The sequence below is a fragment of the Triticum aestivum genome, chromosome 3A, assembly GCF_018294505.1.
Source record: "Triticum aestivum cultivar Chinese Spring chromosome 3A, IWGSC CS RefSeq v2.1, whole genome shotgun sequence".
NCBI classification, from domain to species: domain Eukaryota; kingdom Viridiplantae; phylum Streptophyta; class Magnoliopsida; order Poales; family Poaceae; genus Triticum; species Triticum aestivum.
Genome location: NC_057800.1, coordinates 687,726,496 through 687,740,801, shown reverse-complemented (window position 1 = coordinate 687,740,801; position 14,306 = coordinate 687,726,496). Strand labels below are relative to the sequence as shown.

The 14,306-nt window shown below is 43.7% G+C and overlaps 1 long non-coding RNA gene and 1 pseudogene across 1 annotated transcript; one reads left to right on the top strand and one right to left on the bottom strand.

Moving 5' to 3' along the window:
- The first annotated feature begins 211 nt into the window (after window positions 1-211).
- LOC123063236 (uncharacterized) lies at window positions 212-2,618 on the top strand. Its single transcript, XR_006430208.1, has 3 exons — window positions 212-1,269; window positions 1,420-1,807; window positions 2,076-2,618. It is a non-coding gene; the product is annotated as an uncharacterized lncRNA (long non-coding RNA).
- A 941-nt stretch (window positions 2,619-3,559) lies between these two features.
- On the bottom strand, window positions 3,560-3,710 carry LOC123063788 (uncharacterized; annotated as a pseudogene).
- Between the last annotated feature and the right edge of the window lie 10,596 nt (window positions 3,711-14,306).

The following is a 14,306-nucleotide window of genomic DNA, read 5'->3' as shown; positions in this document are numbered from 1 at the left end:
TAGGTGTGTTCTATCTGCGAGCCCAGCCCCCCGTCTACATCCAACACAATAAGGGTCGCGCTAATGGTGTCTCCTCGCGGTGCCCACCGCATCATTTTTACCTTGCTGGCGAGAGAAAAAAAACGAAAGGGGTAAAAAGGGGGAGACCCTACAAAGCGGACCGGATACACGATTGGAAGACCTAGCCTTCTCTCTTTGGGGTGATGCCACCACTTCCACTCGTCTTCCTCGATTCTTCTCGCGCAGCCGCACCTACTCCGAGCCCCTCCTCTTCCCTGTGCCACCGGCCTCCCTCCTCTATGTCTCTCCTCATTGGTCGTCGCTCCAAGTCGCGGATCTCCTCGCTGCAGTTGCAGTGGTCGCCGCTGCCGCCGTCTTCGCCCATCACAGCTTCTCTTCCCCGCGCTCGCCGATGGCAACCAACAGCGAGGAGGCGGCACCACCACCCGGCCAAATCTTCTCTCGCATGCGTAACTTCCTTGCCAAGCCCTTCCGCTGCACGCGTGCCCTCGCGGGCTCGCTCTTCCTCCCCTACGACCTCTCGAGGACGCGTGCGGTGCTGCCGCGGTCCGCCCGCACTGACGAAGGCCCTCACACGGTTGGTTGCAGTACGGGGTTGACAAGGACTTCTGCAACGTGTCGCGCCATGTCATCTTTTAGGACATGGGCTCAGGTAGCACCTACGCCGTGTACTAATTGTCCTCCAACGCCAAGGAGTTCGGGAAGATGGTGTCTGTCAACCAGTTGCAGGTACAAATTCTCACCACCTTGTCCTTTAGTTGTTCAGTCAAGTATATGCCTGCTTGTAAGAACTCTGAAGAAAATTGTGTTAATTCTCATTTTGGACAGTGCTACTGATGTTGGTTTTGTTGCAAAGGTTAGTTCTGCAAAGTCACACACTCAGGGAGCTCAACGCAATGGACCGGAATGTATTGATGGACCACTACGCTTTGCGAGAGAAGTTTAATTTCCTGTTGGTGTCACAAAACATTCGACTCAAGCAGAAGCAAAAGAGCCAATGTGTCTTTCAAAGGCAAAAATCTACTGTAGTCCCACTGCTCATACCCCCACAACAAATCTATTTGTGTGATAGTATGACTGATGATTGGTAGCCTAAGTCAGTAGGAAATACATCAGGGTTAATACGGCAATTACCGAAGTACTCCCCAAATGCGGTGACAAGATCAAACGAGCATCCTCATTGTCTTTGAGTGAAAGATATAAATGGATATGTAAGGGGAAAATTTGATCGGACGGAGTGTGATGTTGGTGAGTTAAGCCTCTTTTCTTTGTAACTCTCTTTACTCTTGTTGCCAACTCAATCATTATTAGTACATGCTTACTAACCTCTTGTTCACGGTGCCTAAATCATAAAAAATTTGGACCTTGATGTTACTTTTGCATTTATTCTTAATACAGGAAATAGAAGGAAGGCCAAGATGTGTCTGGTTATATATATTGATGAGGAAATCGAGTAAGATCACTGGAACCTTTCATCGAATGCTTTAATGCCACCAAATAAGCTGATGCTAAATCTGTTTTCTAATAATTGCCTGTCGATGTATATTGGTTTCTTGGTTTACTGTAATAGTAAAAACAGTCTTTTTTTAATTATAACTAACATACACTATCGCTTTAGTGTGTCGGAAGATGTTGATATTTCACCGGATGAGCATTATGATCGGCGTGAAGATAAATATGAACATAGGTTTATTGATGATCATACCACTCCTACCGGCCAATTCTCCCAGAGTAGTGAACAAGGTGGTGAGAACAGTGACACTAATGACATGATGGCTTTCTGCAGGTATAATCCGAGGTATACTAGGGGATTGTACAGGGGTTCTCTTCATTTATTTAGACCAAATGTACTACAGAATGTAAACTGCAGAAGAATACTTCAGTAGCTAAAATGGCCTATTCTGAACTTGACTATTGTTTTACCCTGCACATCTTACTGTAGAGTGTAGTTATTACTTCAATATTCGGTTTGCAAATCATAATCAGTATTGGATTTCCTTTTATATTTAGTACATAAATACTAATCATGATGTGTATTTACTGTTTTATTTCAGCTGGCCAATCCTCAGGTTTGGCGGTCAGTTTGTCGCGTGCTCCTCCTGTCCTGAATTTGGGGTCATGTTCAGTGCCTGCTGAACCTGCTTTCTCTGTTCTGAATCCGAACTTGGGATCTTCTTTAGTGGCTGCTGAACCTGCTTTCTCTGTTCTAATCCGAACTTGGGATCTTCTGCAGTGGCTCCTCAGTCGTTCAACCGTTCGTCTGAAACTTTTCATTTGTGTATGTTGTCTTCCTCTTTTTTTTCTTACCTCTTATTTTTTCCAGTTGGTTAAATCAAATAAGTTTAGGTTTTCCTAAAAAAAACATTTCTTACTTTTGTGATACAGTGAGGAATTTATGTTGATTTGAACCTTCAAGAGGAATGAACAATCAAACAATTTTGGATTGAACTAAACTGTTACAATAGAGAAAAAAAATGTATCTCTTATTCTTATTATTAGCTAACATCCATATGCTCAAGTGTCAAGGGCTAAAACCATAACCTATCTAGTACTCCCTCCGTCTGAAAATACTTGTCATCAAAATGGATAAAAGGGGATGGATCTAGACGTATTTTAGTTCTAAATACATCTCTTTTTATCTATTTTGATGACAAGTATTTTCGGACGGAGGGAGTAGCAGAGAAGAGGCGAACCCACATGATCAACGATGGAGAGAGGAAAGGAAGGCTTTTCCCTAGCTACCCGGGAAAGAAAGACGTGTTGCTTACAATATTCTCTCATTTGCGTATACCCGGCTCTAATATTGGCTAATTTCAGTGTATAAACTTACAGAGTACGTACCCGTCAGAAGCAAACAGATTTTTGTTTTGTTTTGAAAACTGACAGAAACCGACAAGTTGGTTGATTACCAGCGTGAGTGAAGGTGTCCCAGATCAGATGCCTGGGCTCCTGCCATCCTCACCAACAGCGCCCTCGTACTGCATTAAAAAACAGAGCAAATTAACCAGAGCAGGGCACTGAGGGCAGGAGAAACAAAGTGAAGTTTGTAACCAATATCCAGTTACTACCTGTACACGGAGGTGGCGGGGCCAAAGACGAAGTCCGGCGGGAAGCCCTTCTGCGTGAAGCCAAGAAGGGGGGAAACGCCATGGGCGGCGAGAAGGAGGAGGAGCAAGAGGGAGAAGAAGGCCATGGCAGTGGCCTGTATTGATGATATGTGCTTTCTCATCCGGCGTGCTCAAACAGTTCCTAAAACATAAGTATATTTCGGTGATCCGGCCATTGATGTTAACACAGATCCGCGGCAGCTTCATCTGTAGTATACATTTGTGCATTTCTGTAGTACTAGCTTACATTTATGTACCAACGGCAGCATCAATCGTGATGTCGAGTCATTGAAAATTTCATTATCCTGCGTATCCGTGGACCTGAGAGAAACAACCAGAACTAATTCCAGTTTGAGAAGCAACTATTACTGTAATACTAGGGCCAATGGAGCTAAAAAAACTGAACAAATACTTTCATCGTTGGATTTGTGGGCTTTGCCCTCCCCGAAGGGAAGGAGCCCTTTCAGAAATTCTCAATGTCCCCGAAGGGCCAAAGAGGGGGTTTGGAAATAGTTTTCAACCAGCAATTGACGCGCCTCGGTATAACCTCACTAGCTGCGTCATTGCCCCAAGCGCAAAGATGCCTCTAACCGCTCGCCCGCTGTCCCATCTTATACCCGGCCACCCCTCACACTCTTCCCTCCACAGCCGATGTGGTACAAAACAAACCCACTCGATGAATTAGGGGCGGGGCAGCAATCCTTGCTGGGCTGTGCCTCCCACGGCCCACAAAATCCAGGGAGCCCAACAGCCAGGTGATCTCCTCCTGTGTGCGTGCCCCTCAGAAAAAATAACTCTCCTCTGCGCTGCACTTCTCTGCTTCTTTCTTCTTCCGAAACTGCTCCATGGACGATACTGGTGCCCGACGTGTGCACGATATGTAAATACAGCGTCCTGTGTTGTTTCACTCATACGCATGTACGGCCTGATTTAACCATCGTCTATGAATCGTCCTGATTTTATCGTGTGCGTAGCATAACCTCCTGCAAGCCAACCTACGCCTGCTCCTGCTACCCTCTCTATGCTCGGCGAACCCAAGAAAAGTGCCCGCCTTTGGGGTGAAGACGAGGTCGCAGATGACCCCTCGAAACGGTGCGTCTGCCCCCCCCCCCCCCCCCCCCCGGCCAAGGCTGTGCCGGAGACGCGGAAGAAGGGGACCCTCGGCGACCTCCATGTGATACTTGATGAAATGCCCATCATGGTGTTCCCGCTATACACGAAATGAATTGTGTACGTGCAGCTGTGCAGGGAACGGAAAGCCAGCAGCATTTTCTGACGGTAGTACCGAACCTATTCAAACAGTACAGATCAGTAAAGCCGTACAGATACAAACTCCAGCAGCGGCCTAAAGAAGAATCAAAACTACTGTTACTAAAACACAACATTTTCTTCACACAATAAACACTGCAGTTGTTGAGCTCCTTGCTCCTACCAAATCCCGCCTCTCGGACTCTCAACTCAAGCAGGGGCTTCACTTGGACATGGAAATCATTCTTGATCAAGGATGCGCCTCTTCGAGAACGATAACCAGGATGCAGTAGAAACATAGATCGGGCGGTATCTACTGACAAGAAGATAAACAAATTTTACAAGACTGTTTTCTCACATGTTCGACACAACTGTTTCCTGAAATCAGTTTTACAAAATGAAACTGCAATAATACAAAAAAAGTACAGGGCCTCCTGAAGGCAATGAACACCGACATTGTCAGAACAGAAACCGTATCACGATATGGAAGTACAAGACTCGCAAATGATGTCTTAATAATTATAACATGCCAGAATTATTAAATCAAGAATGACGTGGATGCCAGTGCAGAAAGAACCACTATGCCGCATTCAAACACGAACCTCTGGAACGCGCGTCATCTTCTGGTGCATTCCGTTCATGTCCCACTAAGTTTTGAAGTCCCTGTGCAAGCGCAGCAGCCAAAGCTTCTTCAGGGAACCAAGGGATTCGATGCCTTGAGGGACCTTGCCAAGCTTCGACAACGAAACGACATACAGACCATCAATGCATGGAAGGGCGCCATCCATGATCTTTAGCTCGTTCACATGAGGCATGTCCTTTAACACAAGCGTCTTCAGCAGAGGAAAGGAATCTGCAGAAAGAACCAAGCTATTTGCACTACGCATGTTGTTAAGTCTCAGATATGTGAGGTTCGGCAAGTGAGGTGCAAGCATCCCTAGTGGATCTTCAACAACGTCACACCAGCTTAGAGCTAGATACTCGAGATTTTCCCCGTAGTTGCAAAATATCGGGCACTCCAGTGTTCCCTTGGCCCATTGCCCTCTGACGATCAACTTGTGGAGATGTGTAGACCTTGGCTTGAGAGCCTCGAAACAAAGTGCCTCATTCTCATCTCTTGCAGAAAGAAGCAAGCTGGAAAGAAGTGGCATATTTGACAGGGTAGCAAAAATATTTGCACACTCAGCAGCACTTATATTGTCAATCCACAGACTTCTCAGTTGCATCATTCTCTTCAGCTGCTCGGCCAAGTCCTTGCTGGATTCGATGGTCTCAAGAGTCTGTAGCCCTTTAATGTTGGGCAGTCCTTTTGGTGCTTGAATTCCAATAAAGTATCGAAACTCTGTCTGTTTCTCATCAGCATATCTATCAGCTAAGAGGTGTCGTAGATTCCTGATTTAACAATCCCTCTTGGTAGGGTCTCTATGTTAGTTTGCTTGATGTCAAGAGTTTGCAGGTTCGATAGTTTCTCAACAGAGTCCGGGAGTGACTAACACCCAAAGAGTTTACTAGAGTCAATAATCTAGTTCACATTACCATGTGATTAACACTCGATGAGTTCTGGATTTGATCATGTTATGCTTGTGAGAGATGTTATAGTCAACAGGTCTGAATCTTTCAGATCCGTATGTACTTCGCAAATTTCTTATGTCATCTTGTAGATGCAACTACTACGCCACATTTGAAGCTATTCCAAATAACTGTTCTACTATACGAATCCAGTTTACTACTCAGAATAATCTGGATTAGTGTCAAAGTTTGCATCGGCGTAACCCTTTACGACGAACTCTTTTACCACCTCCATAATCGAGAAAATTCCTTAGTCCACTAGTTACTAAGGATAACTTTGACCGCTGTCTTGTGATCCATTCTTGGATCACTCTTGTACCCCTTGACTGACTCATGGCAAGGCACATTTCAGGTGCGGTACACAGCATAGCATACTGTAGGGCCTATGTCTTAAGCATAGGGGACGACCTTTGTCCTTTCTCTCTATTCTGCCGTGGTCGAGCTTTAAATCTTAACTTCATACCTTACAACTCAGGCAAGTACTCCTTCTTTGACTGATCCATCTCGAACACCTTCAAGATCATGTCAAGGTATGTGCTCATTTGAAAGTACCATTAAGCATTTTGATCTATCCTTATAGATCTTGATGCTCAATGTTCAAGTAGCTTAATCCAGGCTTTCCATTGAAAAACACTTTCCAAATAACCCTATATGCTTTCCAGAAATTCTACGTCATTTCTGATCTACGATATGTCAACAACATATATTCATCAAAAATTCTATAGTGCTCCCACTCACTTCTTTGGAAATACAAGTTTCTCATAAACTTTGTATACACCCAAAATCTTTGATCATCTCATCAAAGCATACATTCCAACTCCGAGATGCTTACTCCAGTCCTCAGAAGGATTGCTGGGGCTTTGCATACTTATTAGCATCTTTCAGGATTGACAAAACCTTTCGGTTGTATCACATACAACCTTTCCTCAAGAAAATCGTCGAGGAAACAATGTTTTGACATCCTATCTACAAGATTTCATAAATAATGCAGTAATCGCTAATATAATTCCAACAGACTCTTAGCATCGCTACGAGTGAGAAAGTCTCACCGTAGTCAACTCCTTGAACTTGTCGGGAAACTTCTTAACGACAAGTCGAGCTTTCTTAATGGTGACATTTACCATTATTGTCCGTCTTCCTTTTAAAATCCATCTGTACTCAACAGCCTTACGACCATCGAGCCGTTCCGCCAAAGTCTACACTTTGTTTTCATACATGGATCCTCTCTCGGATTTTATGGCCTCGAGCCATTTATCGGAATCCGGGCCCACCATCGCTTCTTCATAGCTCGTAGCTTCATTGTTGTCTAGCAACATGACTTTCAAGACAGGATTACGTACCACTCTAAAGTAGTACGCATCCTTGTCATCCTACGAGGTTTGGGAGTGACTTGATCCGAAGTCTCATGATCAATATCATAAGCTTCCACTTTAATTAGTGTAGGTGCCACAGGAACAACTCTTTGTGCCCTACTATACACTAGTTGAAGTGACGGTTCAATAACCTCATCAAGTCTCCACCATCCTTCCACTCAATTCTTTCGAGAGAAACTTTTCCTCGAGAAAGGACCCGATTTCAGAAACAATTCCTTATTGCTTTCGGATCTGAGACAGGAGGTATACCCAACTGTTTGAGTGTCCTATGAAGATGCATTTATCCGCTTTGGGTTCGAGCTTATCAGCCTGAAACTTTTTCACATAAGCGTCGCAGCCCCAAACTTTTAAGAAATGACAGCTTAGGTTTCTCTAAACCATAGTTCATACGGTGTCATCTCATCGGAATTACGTGGTGCCCTATTTAAAGTGAATGTGGTTGTCTCTAATGCCTAACCCATAAACTATCATGGTAATTCGATAAGAGACATCATGGTATGCATCACATCCAATAGGGTGCAGTTATGATGTTCGAACACACCATCACACTATGGTGTTCCAGGCTGTATTAGTTGTGAAACAATTTCCACAATGTCTTAATTCTATGCCAAACTCATAATTCAGATATTCATCTCTATGATCATATCATAGATATTTTATCCTCTTGTCACGACGATCTTTCAACTTCACCCTGAAATTACTTGAAGCTTTCAATAATTTAGACTCGTGATTCATCAAGTAAATATACTCAACATCTACTCAAATCATATGTGAAGTAAGAACATAACGATATCCACTACATGCCTCAGCACTCATTGGATTGCACACATCAAAATGTATTACTTCCAACAAGTTGCTTTCTAGTTCCATTTTACTGAAAACGAGGCTTTCAGTCATCATGCCCATGTGGTATGATTTGCATGTCTCAAGTGATTCAAAATCAAGTGAGTCCAAACGGTCCATTTGCATGGAGTTTCTTCATGCATATACACCAATAGACATGGTTCGCATGTCTCAAACCTTTCAAAAACGAGTGAGCCCAAAGATCCATCAACATGGAGCTTCTTCATGCGTTTTATACCGATATGACTTACGTGGCAGTGCCACAAGTAGGTGGTACTATCATTACTATCTTTTGGCATGAACATGTGTATCACTACGATCGAGATTCAATAAACCATTCATTTTAGGTGCAAGACCATTGAAGATATTATTCAAATAAACAGAGTAACCATTATTCTCCTTAAATGAATAACCGTATTGCGATAGACATAATCCAATCATGTCTATGCTCAACGCAAACACCAAATAACAATTATTTAGGTTTAACACCAATCTCGATGGTAGAGGGAGCGTGCGATGCTTGATCATATCAACATCGGAAACACTTCCAACACATATCGTCAGCTCACCTTTAGCTAGTCTCCGTTTATTCCGTAGCTTTAATTTCGAGTTACTAACACTTAGCAACCGAACCAGTATCTAATACCATGGTGCTACTAGGAGTACTAGTAAAGTACACATTAACACAATGTATATCCAATATACTTCTATCGACTTTGCCAGCCTTGTCATCTACCAAGTATCTAGGGTAATTCTGCTCCAGTGGTTGTTTCTCTTATTACAGAAGCACTTAGTCTCGGGTTTGGGTTTAACCTTGGGTTTCTTCACTAGAGCAGCAGCTGATTTGCCGTTTCATGAAGTTTCCCTTCTTGCCCTTGCCCTTCTTGAAACTAGTGGTTTCACTAACCATCAACAATTGATGCTCCTTCTTGATTTCTACTTTTGTGGTGTCAAACATCGCGAATATCTCAAGGATCATCACATATGTCCCTGATATATTATAGTTCATCACGAAGCTCAAGCAGCTTGGTGGTAATGACTTCGGAGAACCATCACTATTTCATCTGGAAGATCAACTCCCACTTGATTCAAGCGATTGTTGTACTCCGACAATCTGAGTACAAGCTCAACAATTGAGCTTTTCTCCCTTAGTTTGCAGGCTAAGAAAAATCGTCGGAGGTCTTATACCTCTTGACGTGGGCACGAGCCTGAAATCCCAATTTCAGCCCTCGAAACATCTCATATGTTTCGCGATGTTTTAACACGTCTTCGGTGCCTCAATTCTAAACCGTTTAACCGAACTATCACGTAGTTATCAAAATGTGTATGTCAGATGTTCGCAACATCCACAGACGACGTTCGAGGTTCAGCACACTGAGCGGTGCATTAAGGACATAAGCCTTCTATGAAGCAATGAGGACAATCCTCAGTTTACGGACCTAGTCCGCATAATTGCTACTACCAACTTTCAACTAAATTTCTCTAGGAACATATCTAAACAGTAGAACTAAAGCGCGAGCCACGACATAATTTGCGAAGACCTTTTGACTATGTTCAGGATAATTAAGTTCATCTTATGAACTCCCACTCAGATAGACATCCCTCTAGTCATCTAAGTGATTACATGATCCAAGTCAACTAGGCCATGTCCGATCATCACGTGAGACGGACTAGTCAACATCGGTGAACATCTTCATGTTGATCGTATCTACCATACAACTCATGCTCGACCTTTCGGTCTCTTGTGTTCCGAGGCCATGTCTGTACATGCTAGGCTCGTCAAGTCAACCTAAGTGTTTCGCGTGTGTAAATCTGTCTTACACCCGTTGTATGTGAACATTAGAATCTATCACACCCGATCATCACGTGGTGCTTCGAAACAACGAACTGTCGCAACGGTGCACAGTTAGGGGGAACACTTTCTTGAAATTATTATGAGGGATCATCTTATTTACTACCGTCGTTCTAAGTAAACAAGATTCATAAACATGATAAACATCACATGCAATCAAATAGTGACATGATATGGCCAATATCATATTGCTCCTTTTGATCTCCATCTTCGGGGCTCCATGATCATCATCGTCACCGGCAATGACACCATGATCTCCATCATCATGATCTCCATCATCGTGTCTCCATGAAGTTGTCTCGTCAACTTATTACTTCTACTACTATGGCTACCGGTTAGCAATAAAGTAAAGTAATTACATGGCGTTGTTCAATGACACGCAGGTCATACAATAAATAAAGACAACTCCTATGGCTCCTGCCGGTTGTCATACTCATCGACATGCAAGTCATGATTCCTATTACAAGAACATGATCAATCTCATACATCACATATATCATTCATCACATCCTTTTGGCCATATCACATCACATAGCATACCCTGCAAAAACAAGTTAGACGTTCTCTAATTATTGTTTGCATGTTTTACGTGGCTGCTATGGGTTTCTAGCAAGAACGTTTCTTACCTACGCAAAACCACAACGTGATATGCCAATTGCTATTTACCCTTCATAAGGACCCTTTTCATCGAATCCGATCCGACTAAAGTGGGAGAGACAGACACCCGCCAGCCACCTTATGCAACTAGTGCATGTCAGTCGGTGGAACCGGTCTCACGTAAGCGTACGTGTAAGGTTGGTCCGGGCCGCTTCATCCCACAATGCCGCCGAATCAAGATTGGACTAGTAACGGTAAGCATATTGAACAAAATCAACGCCCACAACTACTTTGTGTTCTACTCGTGCATAGAATCTACGCAATAGACCTAGCTCATGATGCCACTATTGGGGAACGTAGCAATAATTCAAAATTTTCCTACGTTCACCAAGATCAATCTATGGAGTCATCTAGCAACGAGGGAGGAGTGGATCTACATACCCTTGTAGATCGCGCGCGGAAGCATTCAAGAGAACGGGGTTGATGGAGTCGTACTCATCGTGATACAAATCACCGATGATCCTAGCACCGAACGGACGACACCTCCGCGTTCAACACACGTACGGAGCAGCGACGTCTCCTCCTTCTTGATCCAGCAAGGTGGGAGGAGAGGTTGATGGAGATCCAACAGCACGACGGCGTGGTGGTAGTAGCGGGATTCCAACAGGGCTTCGCCAAGCGCTGCGGGAGGAGGGAGATGTGTCATGGGAGGGAGAGGGAGGCGCCAGGGCTTAGGTATGGTTGCCCTCCCTACCCCCCACTATATATAGGGCCAAGGGAGAGGGGGAGGGTGCAGCCTTGCCCCTTCCTCCAAGGAAGGGTGCGGCCAAGGGGGGGAGGAGTCCATCCTCCCCAAGGCACCTCGGAGGTGCCTTCCCCCTTTAGGACTCTCCCCTCCTCTTGTCCCTTTGGCGCATGGGCCTCTAGGGGCTGGTGCCCTTGGCCCATGTAGGCCAAGGCGCACCCCCTACAGCCCATGTGGCCCCCGGGGCAGGTGGCCCCACCCGGTGGACCCCCGGGACCCTTCCGGTGGTCCCGGTACAATACCGATGACCCCGAAACTTGTCCCAATGCCCGAAATAGCACTTCCTATATATAATTCTTTACCTCCGGACCATTCCGGAACTCCTCGTGACATCCGGGATCTCATCCGGGACTCCGAACAACTTTCAGATTACCGCATACTAATATCTCTATAACCCTAGCGTCACCGAACCTTAAGTGTGTAGACCCTACGGGTTCGGGAGACATGCAGACATAACCGAGACGACTCTCCGGTCAATAACCAACAGCGGGATCTGGATACCCATGTTGGCTCCCACATGTTCCACGATGATCTCATCGGATGAACCACGATGTCAAGGACTTAATCAATCTCGTATACAATTCCCTTTGTCTATCGGTACGATACTTGCCCGAGATTCGATCGTCGGTATCCCGATACCTTGTTCAATCTCGTTATCGGCAAGTCTCTTTACTCGTTCCGTAACACATCATCCCGTGATCAACTCCTTGATCACATTGTGCACATTATGATGATGTCCTACCGAGTGGGCCCAGAGATACCTCTCCGTTACACGGAGTGACAAATCCCAGTCTCGATTCGTGCCAACCCAACAGACACTTTCGGAGATACCTGTAGTGCACCTTTATAGTCACCCAGTTACGTTGTGATGTTTGGCACACCCAAAGTATTCCTACGGTATCCGGGAGTTGCACAATCTCATGGTCTAAGGAAATGATACTTAACATTAGAAAAGATTTAGCGAACGAACTACACGATCCTTGTGCTAGGCTTAGGATTGGGTCTTGTCCATCACATCATTCTCCTAATGATGTGATCCCGTTATCAACGACATCCAATGTCCATGGTCAGGAAACCGTGACCATCTATTGATCAACGAGCTAGTCAACTAGAGGCTTATTAGGGACATGGTGTTGTCTATGTATCCACACATGTATCTGAGTTTCTTATCAATACAATTCTAGCATGGATAATAAACGATTATCATGAACAAGGAAATATAATAATAACTAATTTATTATTGCCTCTAGGGCATATTTCCAACAGCAAGTATTTAGTACAAACTGTGCAACTATTTAGTACAAACTGGGCAACTATTTAGTACAAACTGGGAAACTACTGAATATGGTTTGTAGGCATTTTTTCCTTTGATCTTTGCACACAATAATATATGTGACTTTGTAGCTGAGAATTGTGTGCACAAAGCTACGGCAGCTCCCCCACCCCCATAACCTGTAAAACCTGAACATGATGCAAAAATGAAGCCTTATAGGGCGTATCTGCGCAACTTAACCAACACAAGTGCATCTGACAACACCCCCATATCCATCTACTTGTGGGGTTTGAATTTCAGTAAAGTTGAAGATGCCAACTCATATAAGTTCAGATTCATTTTGGTTTTGGCTAAAATTATGTATGAAAAATTCCAACAAAAATTATGTTGGCTGTTGTGCAACTACATCATCTATTCTGTGCAACTACAAGTACTCCTGCATGCAGTTCATATTGCATGTTTGTGCAACTATGGAATGAATTTTGAACTAACATAATGAATTTAGCATGTTTGAACACAAGAAATGGAAAAAATAGTGAATTCTTAAAGATTATAATTTTCCAAAAAAGTGATACAACTACATTCAAGTGCATCTGCAGACCTAGCAAAAGCAAACCTAGCAAAACAGATGCATGTGAAGATATGAGGATGCCAACTATTGAATGGTTCTTGTGCAAGTAAAGAAGTTGAAGATGCCTCCCTCAAAAAAAGTTGAAGATGCCAACTCAGGTGGCATTGTTGTGCAACTATTAAAAAAAGTTGGGGATGTCAATTCTTGATTTGTTCTTATGCAACTAAAAATGCAGAGGGTGCCAACTAAATAGATACTCTTATGCAACTAGAAAGCCTGAGGATGCCAAGTCATTAGATACTATTAGGCAATCCTCAAAAAATTTAAGATGGGATTAATCTGAATTCTTGTGCAACTAGAGAGGCTGAAGATGTCAACTACTTGGATAATGTTGTCCAACGAAAATTGCAGAGGGTGCCAACTAAATAGATACTCTTCTGCAACTAGAAAACATGAGGGTGCCAAGTCGTTAGATAATGTTGGGCAATCCTCAGTTTTTTTAGATGGGACTAATCTGAGTTCTTGTGCAACTAGAGAAGCTGAGGATGTCAACTAGTTGTATATTGTTGTGTAACTAGAATTACCGAGGTTGCCAACTAATTAGATACTATTCTGCAACTAGAAAGCCTGAGGATGCCATGTCGTTACATACTCTTGGGCAATCCTCAATTGTTTTAAGATGGGACTAATCTGAGTTCTTGTGCAACTAGAGAAGCTGAGGATGTCAACTAGTTGTATATTGTTGTGCAACTAGAATTACTAAGGTTGCCAACTAATTAGATACTATTCTGCAACTAGAAAAGCCTGAGGATGCCAAGTCGTTACATATTCTTGGGACAATTCTAAAAAACTTGAAGATGGCAACGTTGAGCAACTGAGAAAGTTGAGCATGCCAAAGCTTATTTAGTCCTTCTGCAACTATGTATGAAAATTAATACACTTGGCTGCCTGTATGTGGAGTAAAAAATCACCGAGAAAAAAGGGATTGGAGGAGGTAGTGGAGGTGCTACTCCGACTCCACGACCAAGGACTCCCTTGGCGACCTAC